An 18,455-nucleotide genomic window follows, 5' to 3' on the forward strand; every position below is an offset into this window, starting at 1 on the left:
ATTCAGAGCAAAAGTGCTCCAGATACTGATAGTTTATACATTTATCAGTGCAGTGACGCAAAATGTAGGCCATATTAAACTACAAAGTCTTGTGAATGTAAATGTTGCTATTACAGAAGAAAATGTTAGATTACCTTATCAAATGGGTCAAGGCCTACATATACAGTATTAACAGTCAATGGTCATGTTTAAACTATCATATAAAGTATTTCCAACAGCCATGAATCACTACTTTGAAGTCTAATGCCAAAATTATGCAACTGAGTGTTTGCAATTATGAATAGGCCAGGGCTGAATGCTACAACTGCAGTATATAACATTTTATTTTAAGTATAGCTTGTTGGGTGAACAAATAAACATAATAAAACCTTAAACCGTTGAATATAAATTTGAAGATGTGACCTCAATATACTCATACTTGCTATGATCTAAAAGTGACTATTGACCTACCTTTTGACTCTTTGATGCTCCAGTGATGCATTGTGGGATATCTGGATCACAGAGTTCATTCAGTTCTGGCACAAATCATCACAGACTTGCTGGAAAGGTCAACCACTGTGATCATCTGTAAGATGGCTAGACACTGCATTCAAGCTGAGAGTTACCATGACCTCAATATTTAGACATGATATATGAAAATGTTTGCCTGAATGGAAAAATAGATATAAAATGATCAAATACAACAAAAACATTCAACGTGAATTTAATAAACACAGAAATTGAACAAGATTATGGCATTCTGAAGAAAATTGTTAGTTCTGGATGCAGAAGTTTGACCATTTCTGTACAGTCAAATAAATGAATACACAGAAAATAAATATTGATCCGAGTTATTTTATTAATTTTGTAAATATTAAATTATTTCAAAATTATTTTACAATCTTACCTGCATATTGACTTAAAGCTTTGACTAAAAAAAATATATCATCATTATAACGTACAAATCAATTGGTTAAGCAACAAGATGAACAATGCTCAAATAATACAGAAATATTAATACTTAAGTCTGATTAATATTTTTATATAATCGATAATTGGGAGGCAAAATAAAAATAATTCATTTCTGTTTTCAACGTTATTTATTTAGAGCATGCTCTTGTTTACAGGGAGAAGCATGTGTTTTATGCAGTGTCATGCATGCAATAACATCAGACCAAATGGGTATTTGGGTCTAATCCGAAATTACTTGACGTGAGTATCCATAAGATCAATTAATTTAGCTGGTGCCATGGCAACAAATAAGCAGTTTTGGTTTTATAACTACAATACTACATTTACAAAAAGGACTATGCATTGAGACTAAAGACACATGGCATTGCTGTTGGCTGCAGATGTGGATCTGATCTGAGTGATGTTGCTTTACTTAGGACTGGGTTATTAATAGAGTGAAACTGTGACAGAAACAAAATGTTCAAAATGTTAAATGCAGTCGAGGAAGTGGGCCTTCCAAGCGGATCATGTAACAAACCAGAATTACTGTATGATAGTGTAAAACAAAATTCAGCAGGAATAATATCACACATCTGGATTTGAGGTGTTATTGTCTGCTGAAAAATAGGACAAAGAAACAAAGGGGGAGACGGGTTGAGTTATCACATAGTGCATGAAGATACATACAGTAGGTCCTGCTTTTTGTATTCTCCAGTCCAAACAATGTATGGGAGAGAGGGGTAAGCTGTGCTACTTTTACATAAAACATCTCATAGACAAGAAAATAAGAATGAAAATAAATATAATCTCAAACATTTTTCCATGCCATGTAGACAGTTTACTTTACTTTGTAATGTTTGTTTTTTTGCATGTCAAGTAAAGAAAAAAAAAAAAAAAAAACGTAAATGTATAAAACTGACATCCAAACAAAAACAAAAACAAAAAGCAAAACAAAACAAAAATATATAAAGAAAATTATACTTCCAAAAAAGCAGAACAAAGCAAAAGAATGTCAGAAACAACAAAGGCATACAAAAAAACAAAGAAAAAAAAACGTAATGTATAAAACTAACATTAAAACCACGATTTACTGTGACATAACAAAACAAAACAAAAACAAAGTAAAAAAAAAAGCAAAAGCAAAAGCAACACAAAAAACAACAACAAAAAACTAATGCGTATGCTTATGAACCATTATGAGAACAAAAAGACTCAACATTCAAAACAATCAATTTCAAGTCCAAAAAAAAGAAAAAAAGACGTATTTAAGAAGTAAACCGCGCCAGACAGTCTGACCCTCGCTTCTTCAAGTGAGCTCCAAAACTGTAATGTAAGATCAGTTTGAAAAGCCAAACATGTCTCCAAGCCTTTACTAAATAGTCTTAAAATCACCACTGAGATCCTCAGACTCATTTCACAAGAAAAGAATGGTAAGCACGCTAGTGTTTAATGCATTGGTCCTCGCGCATGAAATGCTCCAAAAGCAGAGGGATTGTCAGAGTCAACAGCACATGTTGTTTTGCCAAGGCCTTGTGTTTTAGAGTGTTAACGCACCATTTCCAAAACAGAAACAAGAGACCAGTGACCGTGTTTGACAATGAGGAAATCATTCAGCCACTCTTTCAGTTGGTGTTGATTTAAGGTAAGATGCAAGTTCCAACTGAACAACATCCAACATGTGCTCGTGCACTGAACAAACAGCATAAACAGTACTAATGAATCACCAGTGGCAAGAGTAAAGGCTGAGATTTCAAGTGGACATGCATGTATATAAACAGCAATATGTTAATGTACACATTTTTAATAATTTTCTACCTGCCATGCAGAAAATGCAATTTGGCCTGCAAACAAAAAACACATAAAACAAAACAAAAAAATAAATAAAAGGACTGTACAAAAGAAAAAAAGCATATATGAAAAACAAAAATGAAAAACAAAAAAAGCACATCTTAAAACAACACAGAAGCATGCACTTCCACTTCAAATGCAGATTTTAATCTTGGGATTATTTGTGAATACATGCCCTGTTTATGCTGGTTGTAAAGTGCATAGCCACACAATTGATGCTGTTTGGTTGGAATTTACCTTAAATCAACATCAGCTGAGAAAGCAAAACATTAGATTTGTAGATATTTTGGAGAATCACGATGTGTCATTAGTGCATGGAGCCACAGTATATTTCTGAGCATAATTCAAATTTATTCAGTCACTGAAACACATTTTGCTTCCTCCATTTCTTACACACTAAAAGGAAGGGCTGAATTGCTTGAGTATTAAACATTTGTGCTTAAACCTCCTTCATAAGTGCAAATTCATGAACCAGAGCAACATTACAAGCTAAAAGAAGGTCGTTATTATAAGAAACCACAAAAAACTGTGGAACACTTTGCTGCTTTCATTTCAGAATCACAAAAGAGACAGGCAGATCTTGTTCTTGACTATCAAAAATAACTGTGAATCGTGTATCTTAGTGACGCGACCACAACATAATATCATACAAGACTCCTGCAAAATGACTTGAGCTGAAGTCTAAATATGAACCTGTTCACTAGATTTTCTTTTCTGAGCATAACTCTTACTGGTCCAGTTTAAAAGCAAAGTAAAAAGCCAAAGCACACGATAAAACTTACAGTAATGATCCATTTGTCATTAAATTGATGTCATGCGTTTGGAAGTAACACCTAGAGAACTTGAAAACACACTCATACACACACACACACACACACACACATATATAGAGTCATGGCCAAAAATATCAGCACCCTTGGTAAATATCAAAGGCGGCTGTGAAAATTAATCTGCATTGTCAATCCTTTTGATCTTTTATATATATATATATATATATATATATATATATATATATATATATAAATATATATATATATATATATATATATATATATATATATATATATATATATATAAATACTAATAAATAAATAACACACACACAAACACAAAATTTTTCCCTTTCATTGGATAATAAGAATTTCAAATTGGGGGAAATATCATTATGAAATAAATGTTTTTCTCTAATACACATTAGCCACAATAACGGCACCCTTTTATTTAATACTTTTTGAAACCTCCATTTGCCAGTTTAACAGGCCTAAATTTTCTCTATAATGCCTGATGAGGTTAGAGAACACCTGACAAGAGATAAGAGATCATTCCTTCATCCAGAATCACTCCAGATCTTTTAGATTCCCAGCTCCATGTTGGTGCTTCTCCTCTTCGGTTCACTCCTCTCATCTTCTAGGGTTCAGGTCAGAGGACTTGAAATGGCCATAGCAAAAGCTTGGTTTTGAGCTCAGTGAACCATTTCTGTGTTGTTTTTGAGGATTGTGTTTGGATTATTGTACGGTTGAAAGATCCAAACATGATCCATTATAAGATTTCTAACAGAGTCCGTCACTTACTGATTTTTATCTGTTGGTATTTGATAGAATCCATGATGCCATGTGTCTAAACAAGATGCCCAGGACCTTCAGCAGAAATATATGCCCAACACATCAGAAATACAGCAGTATATTTCATTGTACACATGGGGTACTTTTTATCTCTGTATCTTTTAGACCCATCTTTAGTGTTTGCTGCTAAAAAGCTATATTTTTTTTGGACCATAGAAAGCCAGTCCCATTTGAAGTTCCAGTCTGATAACTGAATATGCTTTAGTTTGTTTTTGAATGAGCTAGGAGAATTTTTCTTGAAACCCTCCCAAACAACATGTGGTGATGTAGATTCTGTTTGACAATTTACTTTAAGGTTTTCTGAACCTAAGACTCAACTATTTCTCTGCAATTCTCCAGTGTCTTTAGTCACTCAAACTCTCCTTCTCACTACACATTAGAACGATATAGACACATGTCCTCTTCCAGGCAGTTTCATGACATTTATGTTGATTGGAAATTCTTAATTATTGCTCTGATGGTGGAAATGGGAATTTCTTCTCTAATTTGTGAAGCTCAATTATCTTCTGCTGCACATCAGAAATATATTCTTTGGTTTTTCTCATTTTGATGGATGATCCAGGGAATTTGGGCTTTGTTTTCCCTCCTCTTTATATTTCTGTGAAACAGAAAGCCATGGCTGGATAATTTCATGTTCATAATCACGTTGGAGTGCTCAAAATTGTGAATATGAATGGGAACATACTTCAGAGATATTTTACTCATAAGAATTTGATGCCAATAATTGTGTCCAACAGGTATTGAGAAAAACCTTTATTTCATAATAATATCTTCCCCCATTTTAAATTTGTATTATCCAATGAAAGGATACATTTTCTAATTTTTTTTAAATAAAAGATCAAAAGGATTAACAATGCACATTCATTTTCACAGCCTTCTTTGATCATATTTACCAAGGGTGCCGATATTTTTGCCCATGACTGTATGTATATATATATATATATATATATATATATATATATATATATATATATATATATATATATATATATATAAATAATGATATTTACTGTGCTTATTTGAGACACGTGCAAACAAAATCAAAGTAGTTCAAATTGGAACAACAACATCAAAAAAGTCGAATTAAAAGGAACACCACAAAACAAAAAAACAAGAAAAACTAGATCACAGCAATTTATAGCACATAGCAAAATAAAAAATAAAATAAAAAAAACAAAAAACAAAAACAAAATGAAGGTACAAAACACAAAAGAAAACAAAAATCCTAGGAAAACAAACAAAAAAGACAGCACAAAACAAAACCCCAAACATAAAAGATATTTAATGCACTTCTATGAACAGACACAGGCTTGCAGGGAAAGATCTCAAATTGTGGCACCAAACTGTGAAAGCATTGAGCTGGCCTTAGCATCAGCCACCCCGTCCCCCTTCAACCCTAGTTACAGAGCAGCCCTCCAGAAGAAGCATGTCAAAGACTCAGATTGAGACCTGATTTACTGCCCAGCAGTCAAAAGGTAAGCCAGAGAAGATGGAAATGTTGTGCATTTCATAATATTTCTGATTTAATTAACAACTTTATTTTACAATAATTTTTATTTTAAGATTCTTTTCAAATTTAGATTAGGTTAAGAATCCCAGATTTTCACTGTGTTCTCAGTCTGTAACCCTGCAACAATCCCTCAAAACACACTGAAGCACACTGACCATGAATGGTATTCAGAATCCTCAACCACCTGCCTAAAGAATGTAAGGCAGGAGAGAGAACAATCAGCAGAGAATCTGGCATCAGCTTCCAGCAAACGTGAAAAGACGAGGTGCAAATTGCGCAAATTGAGCCAAGTATTCAACCGGGTAATTGCTTGCAGTTTCATCAGCTGCAGCTGAGTGATCCGAATGTCTGTTTTGAAACCGTAAATGGACACTGTTTAGCATGCAGTGATGATAGAGGCCAAAATAAAGGTGAAAACAACAATGCATGAATTTCTTCTCCAATATAAGTAATATCATACGAGTCTAAACAGACAGGGTCAGCGCTCTCATCACCACCTGCATTTGATGGCCTACTTTACAAAATAACAAAACAAAAACAAAACATAAAAAAGCTGTGTGCTGCCACCATGTGGCCAACTGAACTTTCATATTTCATAAAGGACAACAGGAACACAGATGCTTTCCTATACAAATCTTTGACTTTATCATGACCTTGAAATCAATTTTCAAACTCCCTTATATTTCCAGGATTTTCATGATTGCGGGAACCAAGGCAATAACTATAAACAAATACAGTAAAGATTACTGAACAAACAGAGACCTAATAATACTTAAATATACCCATATTCCAATAAAAACCTATGACTAATGTTGTAAGACTCTTCAACAGACTTCAATTCCAGACTTAAAGTTTTGCGTTGGTATTTAATGCATGTGAGACTTGAGAGATCCGCAATGTTCCAGAAGAGGGCAGTGTTGGCCAGAGCATGAACAGTTAAAACCACTGGTTTAATAGACCTGGTCAATAATTAGAGCAATAACTAGCTAATTTTTATTAATTCACATGCAAAATCTAATATTGACCAGTATAACAGAGTTAGTAACAATTACTCCACTACTTGATTAACACAAGCAGACGAAAAAAAAAAAAAAAAAAACTTAATACATTAAGTATTGCAGAATATAATATTTAAATAATAAATGTTTTGCACTATAGTGATATACATTCAGAGTTGGTGTGATTAGATAAATAGTCTGTTACTATACATGATGTTTTTGTGTTGTGTGTTTTTTTATATATATATTTAGATTTAGGCCATTATTGGTGATAACTGAGTGATGACTGTCTGCATTGTATTATACTTTAAAAAGTAAGACATCTCAGTATAAAACCAACAGTAAACATGCTTAAAAGCAATAAGCCTGCATTGCGGTATATTCTTTGGCATATGGCAAAAAATGCAGCAGTGTAGTAGATGTAGATTGCATTGCATTCATCCTAAATCACCTCTGCTCCTTCCGTCTGTGGGCATTCTTTCAGCTCTTTTCAGAACATGAACCTCCTCACAGTATGACGCAGCTCCATCCAGAAGACTCCTGTGGACTGCATTAACAATGTGAGATTTATTATGCTATTCAGATTTCTATTGCAGGTACATGTTTTATATACACACAGCATAAAATACCTTTTCTCCAGACCATCAAAGAGAATTGTAATAGAAGCTGTGTATTACTAATATTGGGTACATAATGTACTGGTTAAGATAACAGAGATGGAACAGTATCGTTCCATCAGGGTCTGATCACATGAAGTGATGCTGTAAAATTACCTTTCAGCAGGAGCTTGACTGGGCTTCAGCCTCTTGGTGGCGCTGTAGCCGCTTTCCCAAGTTGAAGGGATGGAACTGCTGGTGTGACCCTCTCTGTGTTCCTGAACCTCTTCATCCAACATCTGCATTAGAGAAACCACAGATGTGTGAGTGCATGTAATTTGAAAACATACGGTATAAATGAATACAAATAAAAATGATATACATTTTAAAAATTATAAGTGATTTAATCAGATTAACAATGAAAATTAATTTGATTAATTTATATTCATGATAGAATTTCACTTTTTTAAATTATTAGTGGCAAAATAATAATTCTGCATTTTTGTATTATATTATTTATAGAAATATTATTTTTTACCCACAATATTTATAAGTATTACATATTTCTTCTCTAATAAACAAGTTTATTTTTCTAATCCAAAGAATATATATATATATATATATATATATTATATATATATATATATATATATATATATATATTGTATATTTAAATTAGATTATGAACAGTGGTGTACAGAAGTTTAAAAATCTAATTTCAAAGGAGTAGTTCAACCAAAACTTTGACATTATTTACCCACTCTCAAGTTGTTCCAAACATATAAAGAGTTTCTGTCTTCTATTGAGCACACAAAAAAATAAAAAATAAAATACGATATTTTGAAGAATGCTTGTAACCAACCAGTTGACGGCAGCCATTGACTTCCATAGAATGAAAAAACATTCAGTGGAGTCGATGGGTACCATCAACTGATTCTTTCTTCAAATTATCTTATTTTGTGCTCAACAGAAGAAAAAAAAACTCTTACAGGTTTGGAACAACTTGAGGGTGAGTAAATGGTGAAAGAATTACATATTTTTAGGCGATTTAACCCTTCAAACCAGGTAATAAAATGTTTTCAGATATACATAAATATAAAATGGCAAACAGATTAAATTAAAGAAATACATATAACTAATTTGGTAAAAAAAAAAAAAAGAGAAAAGCTTCAGCTTTTAAAAACCCTATGCATAATCTAATAAACTAACAATAATAGTTATTCTAATTTTTTTATTAATTGTAATTAAAGATGAAACAACAACAGACCATGTTTCTTTTTATTCCACATGTTTGCTGTAGTTCTGGAGTGTTCTGACTGTCTGGATCCGATCTGATTGGCTTCCTACGCAGCTCGTCTCTTCTGTGCACCACTGTATTCTTTGACTTCAGCTGCCTGGAATGGAAAACGAGACCATCTGTCATCAACTGAACCAGGGAACACATTAAGATCAGTCATTTAAACAGGAATCAAGAAGCTAGAGTATGAAACTACATCATTAGCTCCTCTTTCATGTCATACCTGATGCTAATCTTGACATTTTAATACAGATGACAAACTCAGACCACCTCTTCAAGTTCCAGCTCATGTTACACTGAGACGTGTTATACCTGTACCTTGTAAAACAAAAATAATAATAATGTTCCAGCTCACGACTACGGTTAAGAGATGAAATCCAAAAATGTATCAACTACTTTTCACAAACTGATGGAGAATAAATTTGAACATGTTATTTTATATATTTACCCAAAAATATATATATTTTAAAATGATTTTGAAACTTTTTTTTTTGTTTGTTTGTTTTTTTGCATAATGCATAATGCCTAAATGTATACAATATATAGGCTAAAATTACAGGACAAAATACACTACTTGTTATAAAAAATAAATAAATAAATAAAAACTTTAAATTTAAATTATAAAAAATTAAAATGAAATTATACAAATATGATTTGTAGGGTTAAGAAAGTGGCATAAAAATGTGTGGAACAGAAACAAAAAGTGTGAAAAAATATAATAAAAAAATGTTAAAAATAAATAATAATAATATTATATGCATTATTGATTAATGCAAAACATAAAATATAAATGTTTTGCATTAAAAACAAAATAAATAAATAAATATGACTTTGTTCTTTGACTTGTGGACCAACAGATAATATTTTTATGATTCTGTACCAATCAGTAGAAGAATGGAAATTCAAAAATAAAAAAAAATATACATTAAAAAGGAATAAAAACAACACACCTTTTTCATATTATTATTATTACTAAGTCTTTAGTAATACGGTCTTTAGTTTACGGGTAAGTCTTTCTTTTTTATATTATTGTAAGAAAGGAAGAAAAAGAAAATGACAGAAAGAGACAAAAGTGTTTGAATCCGGGAAAGACTAACTAAATCAAAACTAGGAGAATATACAGTAACTCAAAAATGTTCTGAATTATAGTCCTCTAAAAACACACACTGATCATTTCCTTCATCTTTTTTGATCCAGCACGGGAGACAATGTGTCTATAGCACATGATATTTGTGTGTGTTTTTTCTGGTGACATGAAAGGGAAGTTTTTGGTTTGTATAGGAGACGTCTTTCTGACCATAGAGTTGAGCGGATCTGCCTCGATGGGAGACGCTCAGTTTTGTCATAAGGCTCCAGCCGCCTTCACCTCATGTCATCGAAACCATCGACTGCGAACTGATTGAGTCCCCTGGCAAACAACTAGTACTGATGTGTATCTGCAAATGTGTGGGTAAAACCTAAACCATGTTCATCTTTTATAACAATATTCCTCAACTAACGAAAAAGAAACATCACAAATATTACAATTAAAACCACTCAGATGGAAATACGTTATACTAACCTATGTGCATCACTGATTTAGTGATGTCGATTTCTGGGCATATGGCAAAGGAAATTGGAGGGAATGATGTGCTCTTAAGTTTCAGACGGTCTTGAGGGCCTCGATATGTTTGGTCTTGCTTCAAGTCAATAATCAGTGGCATTAAGATTACTGGTATGCAACAACTGAAAATAAGCTCATGGATTATATTTCCCAACCACAAGCAATAGCAATAACATAATACTGTATCGATAACGGGAATCTGATAGTGTTTCATGAAAGGAAACGATTACATTCACGTTACAGATAATCATGGAGGGGAACAAACAGAATCATAAAGGCAATTGTAAGTCATGTGACATGGATCGGTGACATGGCTTGTGTCAAATATGAAGGTAATTAAAAAAGCACACAAGAGTAATGGATCCCACAATTTAAAGGGGGCAAATAAGCTTGATCTTATGCAATACAATAAGACTATTAAACATTCAGTTAAACAGTTGAGTCGACAAACAATATTTAAACATACGGTTTAAACTGTCAGAACTAAAAAAAAAGCATTTATTGAAACTAAACTGCAATAATGACTGTTCGAGGCCTTGTGTAGCACCTATAGCTCTGCATATCCAGAGTTTAGATTTACATTTAAGATGGTCCCTGGATTTGTCCGTCCAATCTTAACCGTTTATGCGCCGTATGCCAGCACAGATTGTTTTGTGAACCTGTTCTATTAAACCCGTTGAAGGATGGGATGCTTAAAAATTATATTGGACCCGCGAGCAAGTAATAAATGAGTGCAGCAAAGTAATAAAAAATGACCTGTTTAATTATACGGGTCAGAGAGAAGATGGAAAATAGCCTAAGAATGATGGAAACCCTAAATTAGGTTTCTGGACCTAAAGAAAAACTAAATAAATAACAGGAGAACGAAATGTATACTGTATATGTATACTGAACATACATCTGTCTCATAGGAATAACACTCAATGCATGAAGCATTTTAAAGAACAATTCACATTATTAATGCAATGACTTGAATACACCACTGCTATGTAATTTGACATACGAATTACAAATAATTTTAAGGTGGCAAACGAGTCAAGGTACATGCATTTAAATATATGGATGTGATATATATTTTTAATGTTTTATTATAATAATAATAATAATAATAATAATTAAAGCATTAAGATGGCATGAGGTGACAGTCTGTCCCTCTCAATCACTCAGACAGAGCTGAGCTAATTAGCCTAGCCTTAAGAGTTGGGACTGTCCTCTGTGTCAACCATCTCCCTGCTCTGTGAGAGAGGAAAGGGCACTGATATTGTGCTAACACTGACTTCAGAAAGGGCTGATGATTATGAGCTGTGTTGATGTTTTAACTTCAAAACCAGGGTTGAGTGACATTTGGGGGTTAGTAGCCTAAAAAGTTTCGTTTTTTTAGGAGCTGAATTTTGAGTATCCCTGTGTGGACAGACAGACTCACCCAATAGCCAAACGGAGGCATTAGAAGAAGTTTGGCCCTGGCAAAGGTCAACTAGAAGAGGGAAAATATTCAGTTAGAGGAAGAGATTGAGAGTTAATGTATAATAGAAACTGGTGAAGGACACTGTAAAGCAATGATTTTGGTGGTACCATTTGTATAAATTTCTCACACACACAAAATGTACACTTAAATATATTTAAGGTCTAATTAAATTATATCGCCTTTTATTGAAATGTCTCTCGAAAATGGTAAAAACGTCTAAAAAAACAACATATTTTGTTGTGCACATAATTCCTTTGGATCACTAGAGGGCGTCCATGAACTAGTTTGTTAGCATTGCCTCCAGTGTTTACATGGACCGAGGTCTCAAAATCTCAAACATTTGTGATCTTAGGATCCACAGTACTGACTTCAGTTCTTCAAACACATAGCCTATAGATGTACAGGATGAACAGCCACAATTAGGCATTTTAAAGGCTTAACTGGCCTTAAGATGAATTTTAAAGCACATCACTGAAGACGAGACAACTTAATCCACCTCACAAAGCATTAAAGAACATCATCAATAACATTAGTAGAAAATGTACTGCGTTTAATGATTTGATTTTCAATCTGATGCAAAATAGGTCACGGAAATAACCATGAAGGAGCTGCAGAGGAAGCAACACTTTCTCCACTCGAGCCCAAAGGCGCACAGATGTGCCAGTTGATGCTCTCAGCTGCTAATTTGGCAATGATCTGCACTTGGAGGACAAGTTTTCTGAGCTCGGCCCACGTTCTCCGCCTCCCGTCAGATGGCTCATCCTTGAGTCAACAGCAATTACCATCACTCATCCGCACTGAGGAGACTTTACTGCTAGATTACACATGTCAAACAAGACAACGGGAACCATCCACCTCCAAACAAAGACAGAGGCTTTATCCTCGGAATAATTACAATGGGGACCCATTACAGTGGATTATAATTGGGGCCTTGAAAATATTAAATGACCTTTCACATTTACCTGAGGCCACCGGAGTGGAGGAAAAGGCAGCAGTTACCAACAGCATATCAATAATCAGGCCTAATCTTTATTACGTTTGGGGACGGAATCGTAATGATGAGTGGAGCCGGGTCTTTAATGGACACCTGGTAAAAAGGAATGGCGCTCCAGTTGTATTTTAAGGAGGCGGGGGTGTCTGGTGCACTTGTTTCTCATTAGGTATTAAATAGATTAAGATTTCAAATGTACCATCATCAAAAGTATTATCAAATTAGCGAGTTCAGCAAGCGAGGCAAAGCGGAGCGCGATATTAGGGGTCCGCCGCATGGGGGGACGGGTGGCCTGATTTATGCACAAATAGATTCCACTTCTATTGAGATGCGGTAATTAGGGATTTGTCAGGAAATCTGACCCTCTTAGGTAGAAATTACTTTGTATAATACGAACGGCGGAGCACGGAGCCTCTTCGACGCACATAATTTCACTTGATTATTTATACATCAAAGGGAATCGGTCATGGATGCAGAATAATATTCAAGGAGGTGGAGGAAAGAAAGACGGGGAGCCGCAAGAGGAAGATGGAGAGACGAAAAGGGAGGGGGATGCGGAGATGGGAAACGCGAGAGAAAGAGAAAAGGAGGGAAGAAATTATCCGTATACAAACACTCTCTCATCTAGACAAATGGACAGGGGAGAGGGAGCCAAAATTTTCATAGCGCATTTTCCTCTACTACTACTACTTTCGAACTTTGCATATAGATTGCCATGGCATTTCCAGCTGTCAAATTTAATTTTGCTTTAATTCTTCACGGCCCGGCCGGGGAGGGGCCAGAGAGTGCTGACAGCCTCTTTCCCCTTTGGTCCAGGTGGGAGGCGGGTGGAACCGGGATCAATAATGTGTCCTTATGAGAAATTACACCTAATGCCATTGAGTATGCATTTGAGGCCTCTGTGGGATAACAGGCTAATGAAATGCCATTTCTAGCCATTAGATAATATGCAGCCTCGGCCACGGCCCAAACAGAGGAGAGGAGAGGAGTGCAGAGCACTGACAGGGTTTCGGGAAGATGCATTCAGCAGCTGAGCGGAAGAGATGGATCTGTGATCTAATCTGATGGAGTGATGCGAACGCCTTCCCACACTTCTTTAGAGCAGGTGGCCTTTTTAGGTCTATTCCATGTGCCAAAGAAAGCATACCTGCGACATGATAGTGTGGTAGTTCTGAGACCACTAGCTCCTTTAACCTTAGGAAATGCCGAACATCTTGTAAAGTAATGTATACTACATCTTTAGGTTGTATTTTTGTAGTTAATGATTATGTATCTCAGTATGTACATGTAATAACTGTATGTTAGTTCTAAGATTTACGCTTTTTTAAAACCAACCAAACCATGTGGAATAAATGCCTTTGTGGGTGTACGATACATTCGTCTGAATGTTTCATGAGAGTGCGGAGATCGTTTAGACATAATTTGTCACACAGCGGCAGCACAGAGACCTGGAAAGAGATCAAGCCATGTGGAGACATTAAAACTTGAAGCCTTATGAGGAACTCGAGTAATTAGCGCTAGAAGGAGAATGATAAATTGATCATTTTTGCTAACTTGCAGATCAAGTCAATCTGAGAACAATAAGTGTGGGGAGGGACATATGGTTCAAATATATATGATGGATTTGAAGAGTGCCAATGAAGAATTTTAATGGATAAAAGTGTGTTATACTCCACAGATTGCCAAAAAAAAATAAAAAATACTTGGGGCTGTAAGAATGCATCAATCCACCAATAAAATGCAACGCATTGATTACAGAATCTTAAAATCTGTTGTAATTACTATAATATGCAGTCACCCAAGTTACCTCTGGTGTGGACATATTTAATGGAGATGAAATGTTAGTATTTTTAATAAAAATATATTTTTGCCAATTATTCCTCAAAATGCAACAATCATAAGCATGCAACTAGTAAGCTGATTTCTAAGAAAAGTGTGAACATCAACACGGCATTGACTGGCAAAGCGTGACTTTTAGTGGAGTTAGTGGGTCAGAAACAACACACTTCCAATTTATGAATATCAATGAAAATAAAAATGACTTGCACCAAAATATGTGAACTGAATTATGAACAAAAATAAATCCATCTGAATTGTAAATACAGCTGTTTAAACTTACACTAATAAGGCCTCCTTGGCTTTTGGTGTGGCCGAAGACTTTATCCACTGTGCACTCCTTTAATGGGTAGATTCACTGGCAGGCAAACTTATCCCTATTGGTAGGATGTATGGGACTGCATGGTTTGGCCTGGAGCAGGAAGTCAGAGAACAGGTAAAACATCTTGGGTTTTGCATCCGTGCCTTTAGGGGGCACTGTCTTTAGCCAGCCTTCCCGAATATACCACCTCCCTACGACCAGAAGAGATAACAGGGAAATGGATGAAGGACTTACCTATTGTCTACATAAAAAATCAATTTCAAGCAGAGAATAAAAAGCAGAAGGTTTACATGACTTGAGACGGAAAAGAGACAACCAATCTCCCTTCTCAGTGATTGGCAGTTGCATGATGGAAACTAAATTAGATGCTGACATTTGGATAGATAAGATGAAATTTCATTCCTGCTACTGATTCCTTAATTGCCCCAGTGAACCTTGTGATTGCAGCTCTGGCGATAGCAAGTGTGGAGCTCAAAATGGATCCTCTGAGCGACAGACAAGCACTTTATGATTAGCAGAGGGGTCAAGTAGGGGTCAAACCGCTTTTTAAAAGTGCCACAGGTTTAATATGAGGCAACGAAGACGCATTCTGTGATACTTTAGGGCGACATGTGCAGACTGGATTTAATGGTTTCTTTGGCTTCTTTAAATTGGTAACATGCATTTACATGGTTAAGTTCTATCTGGATCATGCAGAATAGTCATGCCTGATGATTTCGGTTTCACATCCACAATGCTAACAAGTGTACGAACTCAATAACAAGACAACCAGTGCCAAAAACATCAAGTTGTCCACCGGTATAGCGGTAAAGAACCCCCGCTTCTGTTTAATATGAATCTGTATGCCTCAAATACCTGTCACTGGTTTGGACTGACATATCCAAGGAAGGCTTCATCGGCGGAGTTCAAAGAGCAGGAACTTGGAGATCCCCCTCTTCATGTTGAACGCTTTCAACTTTCCCTGTCAAAGAGCACCTCTGCCCAGCTACAAAGGACCTAGTGGTTTGCAGGGTGCTAAAGGTTGCACTACAAAGCGGCCGGGGTCCTCCTGATGTGACCAAGCCAAAGACCCAGAGACACATAAAAGCATTTCTCGGTTTGAAAGTGATGGAATGGCAAGTCAGATCATTGTTAATTTCAAGAAGGCTTTGTTGGATAGGTTACCCTTTCATGTCAGTTAAAAGGGGATTCAGGTGTTCATCTATACTATTCAAAGCCCAGGAGCCCTCTTTTTAAAGTTTTGTTCTGATTCAGGTTACTCGATTGTATGAACAATTGTGACTTTACGGCTGAAACCTATTCTACTATGCAAGGCAATGCAAGCTTTACAATTACACAATGCTGGATTCACTGCTGCAAGTAGGAGTAATCATTCTTCTTTATTCATGGTGGATTCACTTCATGACGGAATTACTGTAATTATGGGATGTAAAGTCTGAACATACAGAGTATACAAGTTGTAATTTTTATGTTGACATCTGAATCCTTTATCCAAGTCAGAATCATGTAATTATGGTAATTGGTCTCTTTTAGGCCAACAACTGTTATGGCAGAGCAATACAAGTTACCTGAACAATAACACATCTGGACTAAAGGGTAAGTTCACCCAAAAATGTAAATTCTGTCATTAATTACTCATCCTCAGGTCGTTCATGACTTTTTGTTCATCTTCGTTCATCCCAAAATAAGATTTTTTGATGCATTCCAAGTGCTCTGACCCTCCATAGACACAAACGATCCTTAGTTGGTTGGTGGCTTATTTTTGGCATAAAAGATCTACACTTAACTGACCAATGGGGGGGATAAGTCATGTAAAGGGCATGGAACGTTCTCATCTTTCTCTCTTTGTCTTTCTATTACGCTCTGCAGGCCAAAGAGTTTGGGCTTGGCCCTTGGAAAGCTGTGGTGGCAGCAACGTCCTGCTGAGGACTCCAAGGAAACAGACAGTCTGTCTGCTGTATCAATGTCCCATTGATTCAAGCTTTGCGGCTGAGAATTACACTGCCCTTATCTCCAAGCCGGCCACTTAATATTGTTAAGGGGCTCCGAAGCCTCTCATCTGTCGAGCATCACTTTCGTTAGGGCACATCTGAGGAAACGGAGGGGTTGGGTGAGATAAGCTGGGATGGCCTGGTTCGGTTCGGCCTTCTGAAGTCAGAAAAAGTGCAAGTGGAAGAAAAGAAGCCTTATTGGACAAGAGAAAAGACCTCGGTAGAATTCTAGAGTCCTGGAAAAACAGGATGAGAGGGAGTTTTTTTTACACTCTTCCTACATCCGGCGCTGTGTGAAATGAGCCCAGTGCTCGTTGGGTATTCATCGCCAGCCTCCCATCCACCTTTGTGCACACACACACTCTCTCTCTCGCTCCCTTTCTCCCAGCTTCCTTTTTATCTGCCGGCCCACAAGATGAGGAGAGGCGCTAATTGGTCCTGGGGGAGATTGGCAGGCCAAGGCATTCACGACAAGGCCCTCTCTGTCTTTTTCTCTCTCTTCCCCTTCCTTCTCCATCTCCTTCTCTTTTGTTTCACACGTGGGCATTCTCCCTTGGGATAAATAAGAAGGAAGAAAGGACCTCCACTCCACAAGCAGCACAAGAGAAGAAAGATGGAAAGAACTGACATAAGGCACACTTCCCTTCCATTGCCAATTAGCGGGGAGAACTTGTCAATAAATTCAGTTAATTCTCTCGTCGGAGACTGCGATTGTGACTTGCGAAAACAAAACCGCCCGCCATCGCTTCTATTGATTATGGGCAAACAGCTGGATCTCTTTTAAACAAGACTACTTTTCCACACTCTTCCACCTGACCTCCTTCATCCGCTTAACTCTCTGGCTCTCCACGGAGCTCTGGGAGATAAAAAGAATGGAAGATCACAGTCTCTAACCTGGAGTCAGGATTCTGGTCTTTCGGCCCTTCAGCTGTTTCTGGACTCTGCGCAGCTGCAGGTGGTTCTCATGGCTGCGAGCGTTGTCTTGGATCTGCTGGGCGACCTCTGAGATGGCTTTCCACTGCCTCTGCACCGAAAGGGCACATGGCATGAAAAAGTGGAAGGAACTGAACAGACTCATGACCAACTCTGCGAGCACAACAAAATAAACACAACACTAAGGCCAGATTTACTTACTATCAGCTTACGCCAGCACAAACCCTCATTTGGCATTAAAAAGGTACTGTCAAGATTTACTTAAGACATGCAGTGGGAAATTAGCAATTAAGTTATTTTTGCGACTCACCTAATCGAATATGCAATTGTAGGAGTTTACCTTTCTGTCTGGAAATTTAAGGAAGGAGAGTATTTAAATGAATCGCGCAACACGGTTTACTAAGATTTGTGTTCTTCAATTCATTGGTATTTGCGGCATTAATCAACGACAAAAAACCATGTATTAAAGCGGACGCAATTTGCACTGCTCTTGGTAGATTGCGATGGTCATTA

At 36.3% G+C, this 18,455-nt stretch overlaps 1 long non-coding RNA gene and 1 pseudogene across 1 annotated transcript; one reads left to right on the forward strand and one right to left on the reverse strand.

Moving 5' to 3' along the window:
• The first annotated feature begins 6,163 nt into the window (after positions 1–6,163).
• Positions 6,164–8,840, forward strand: LOC113071750 (uncharacterized). The gene is made up of 3 exons (XR_003280234.1): positions 6,164–7,468; positions 7,689–7,827; positions 8,805–8,840. It is a non-coding gene; the product is annotated as an uncharacterized LOC113071750 (long non-coding RNA).
• A 2,709-nt stretch (positions 8,841–11,549) lies between these two features.
• On the reverse strand, positions 11,550–18,197 carry LOC113071748 (rho guanine nucleotide exchange factor 39-like; annotated as a pseudogene).
• Between the last annotated feature and the right edge of the window lie 258 nt (positions 18,198–18,455).

Source organism: Carassius auratus, unplaced genomic scaffold (genome assembly GCF_003368295.1).
Source record: "Carassius auratus strain Wakin unplaced genomic scaffold, ASM336829v1 scaf_tig00008050, whole genome shotgun sequence".
Classification (NCBI taxonomy): Eukaryota; Metazoa; Chordata; class Actinopteri; order Cypriniformes; family Cyprinidae; genus Carassius; species Carassius auratus.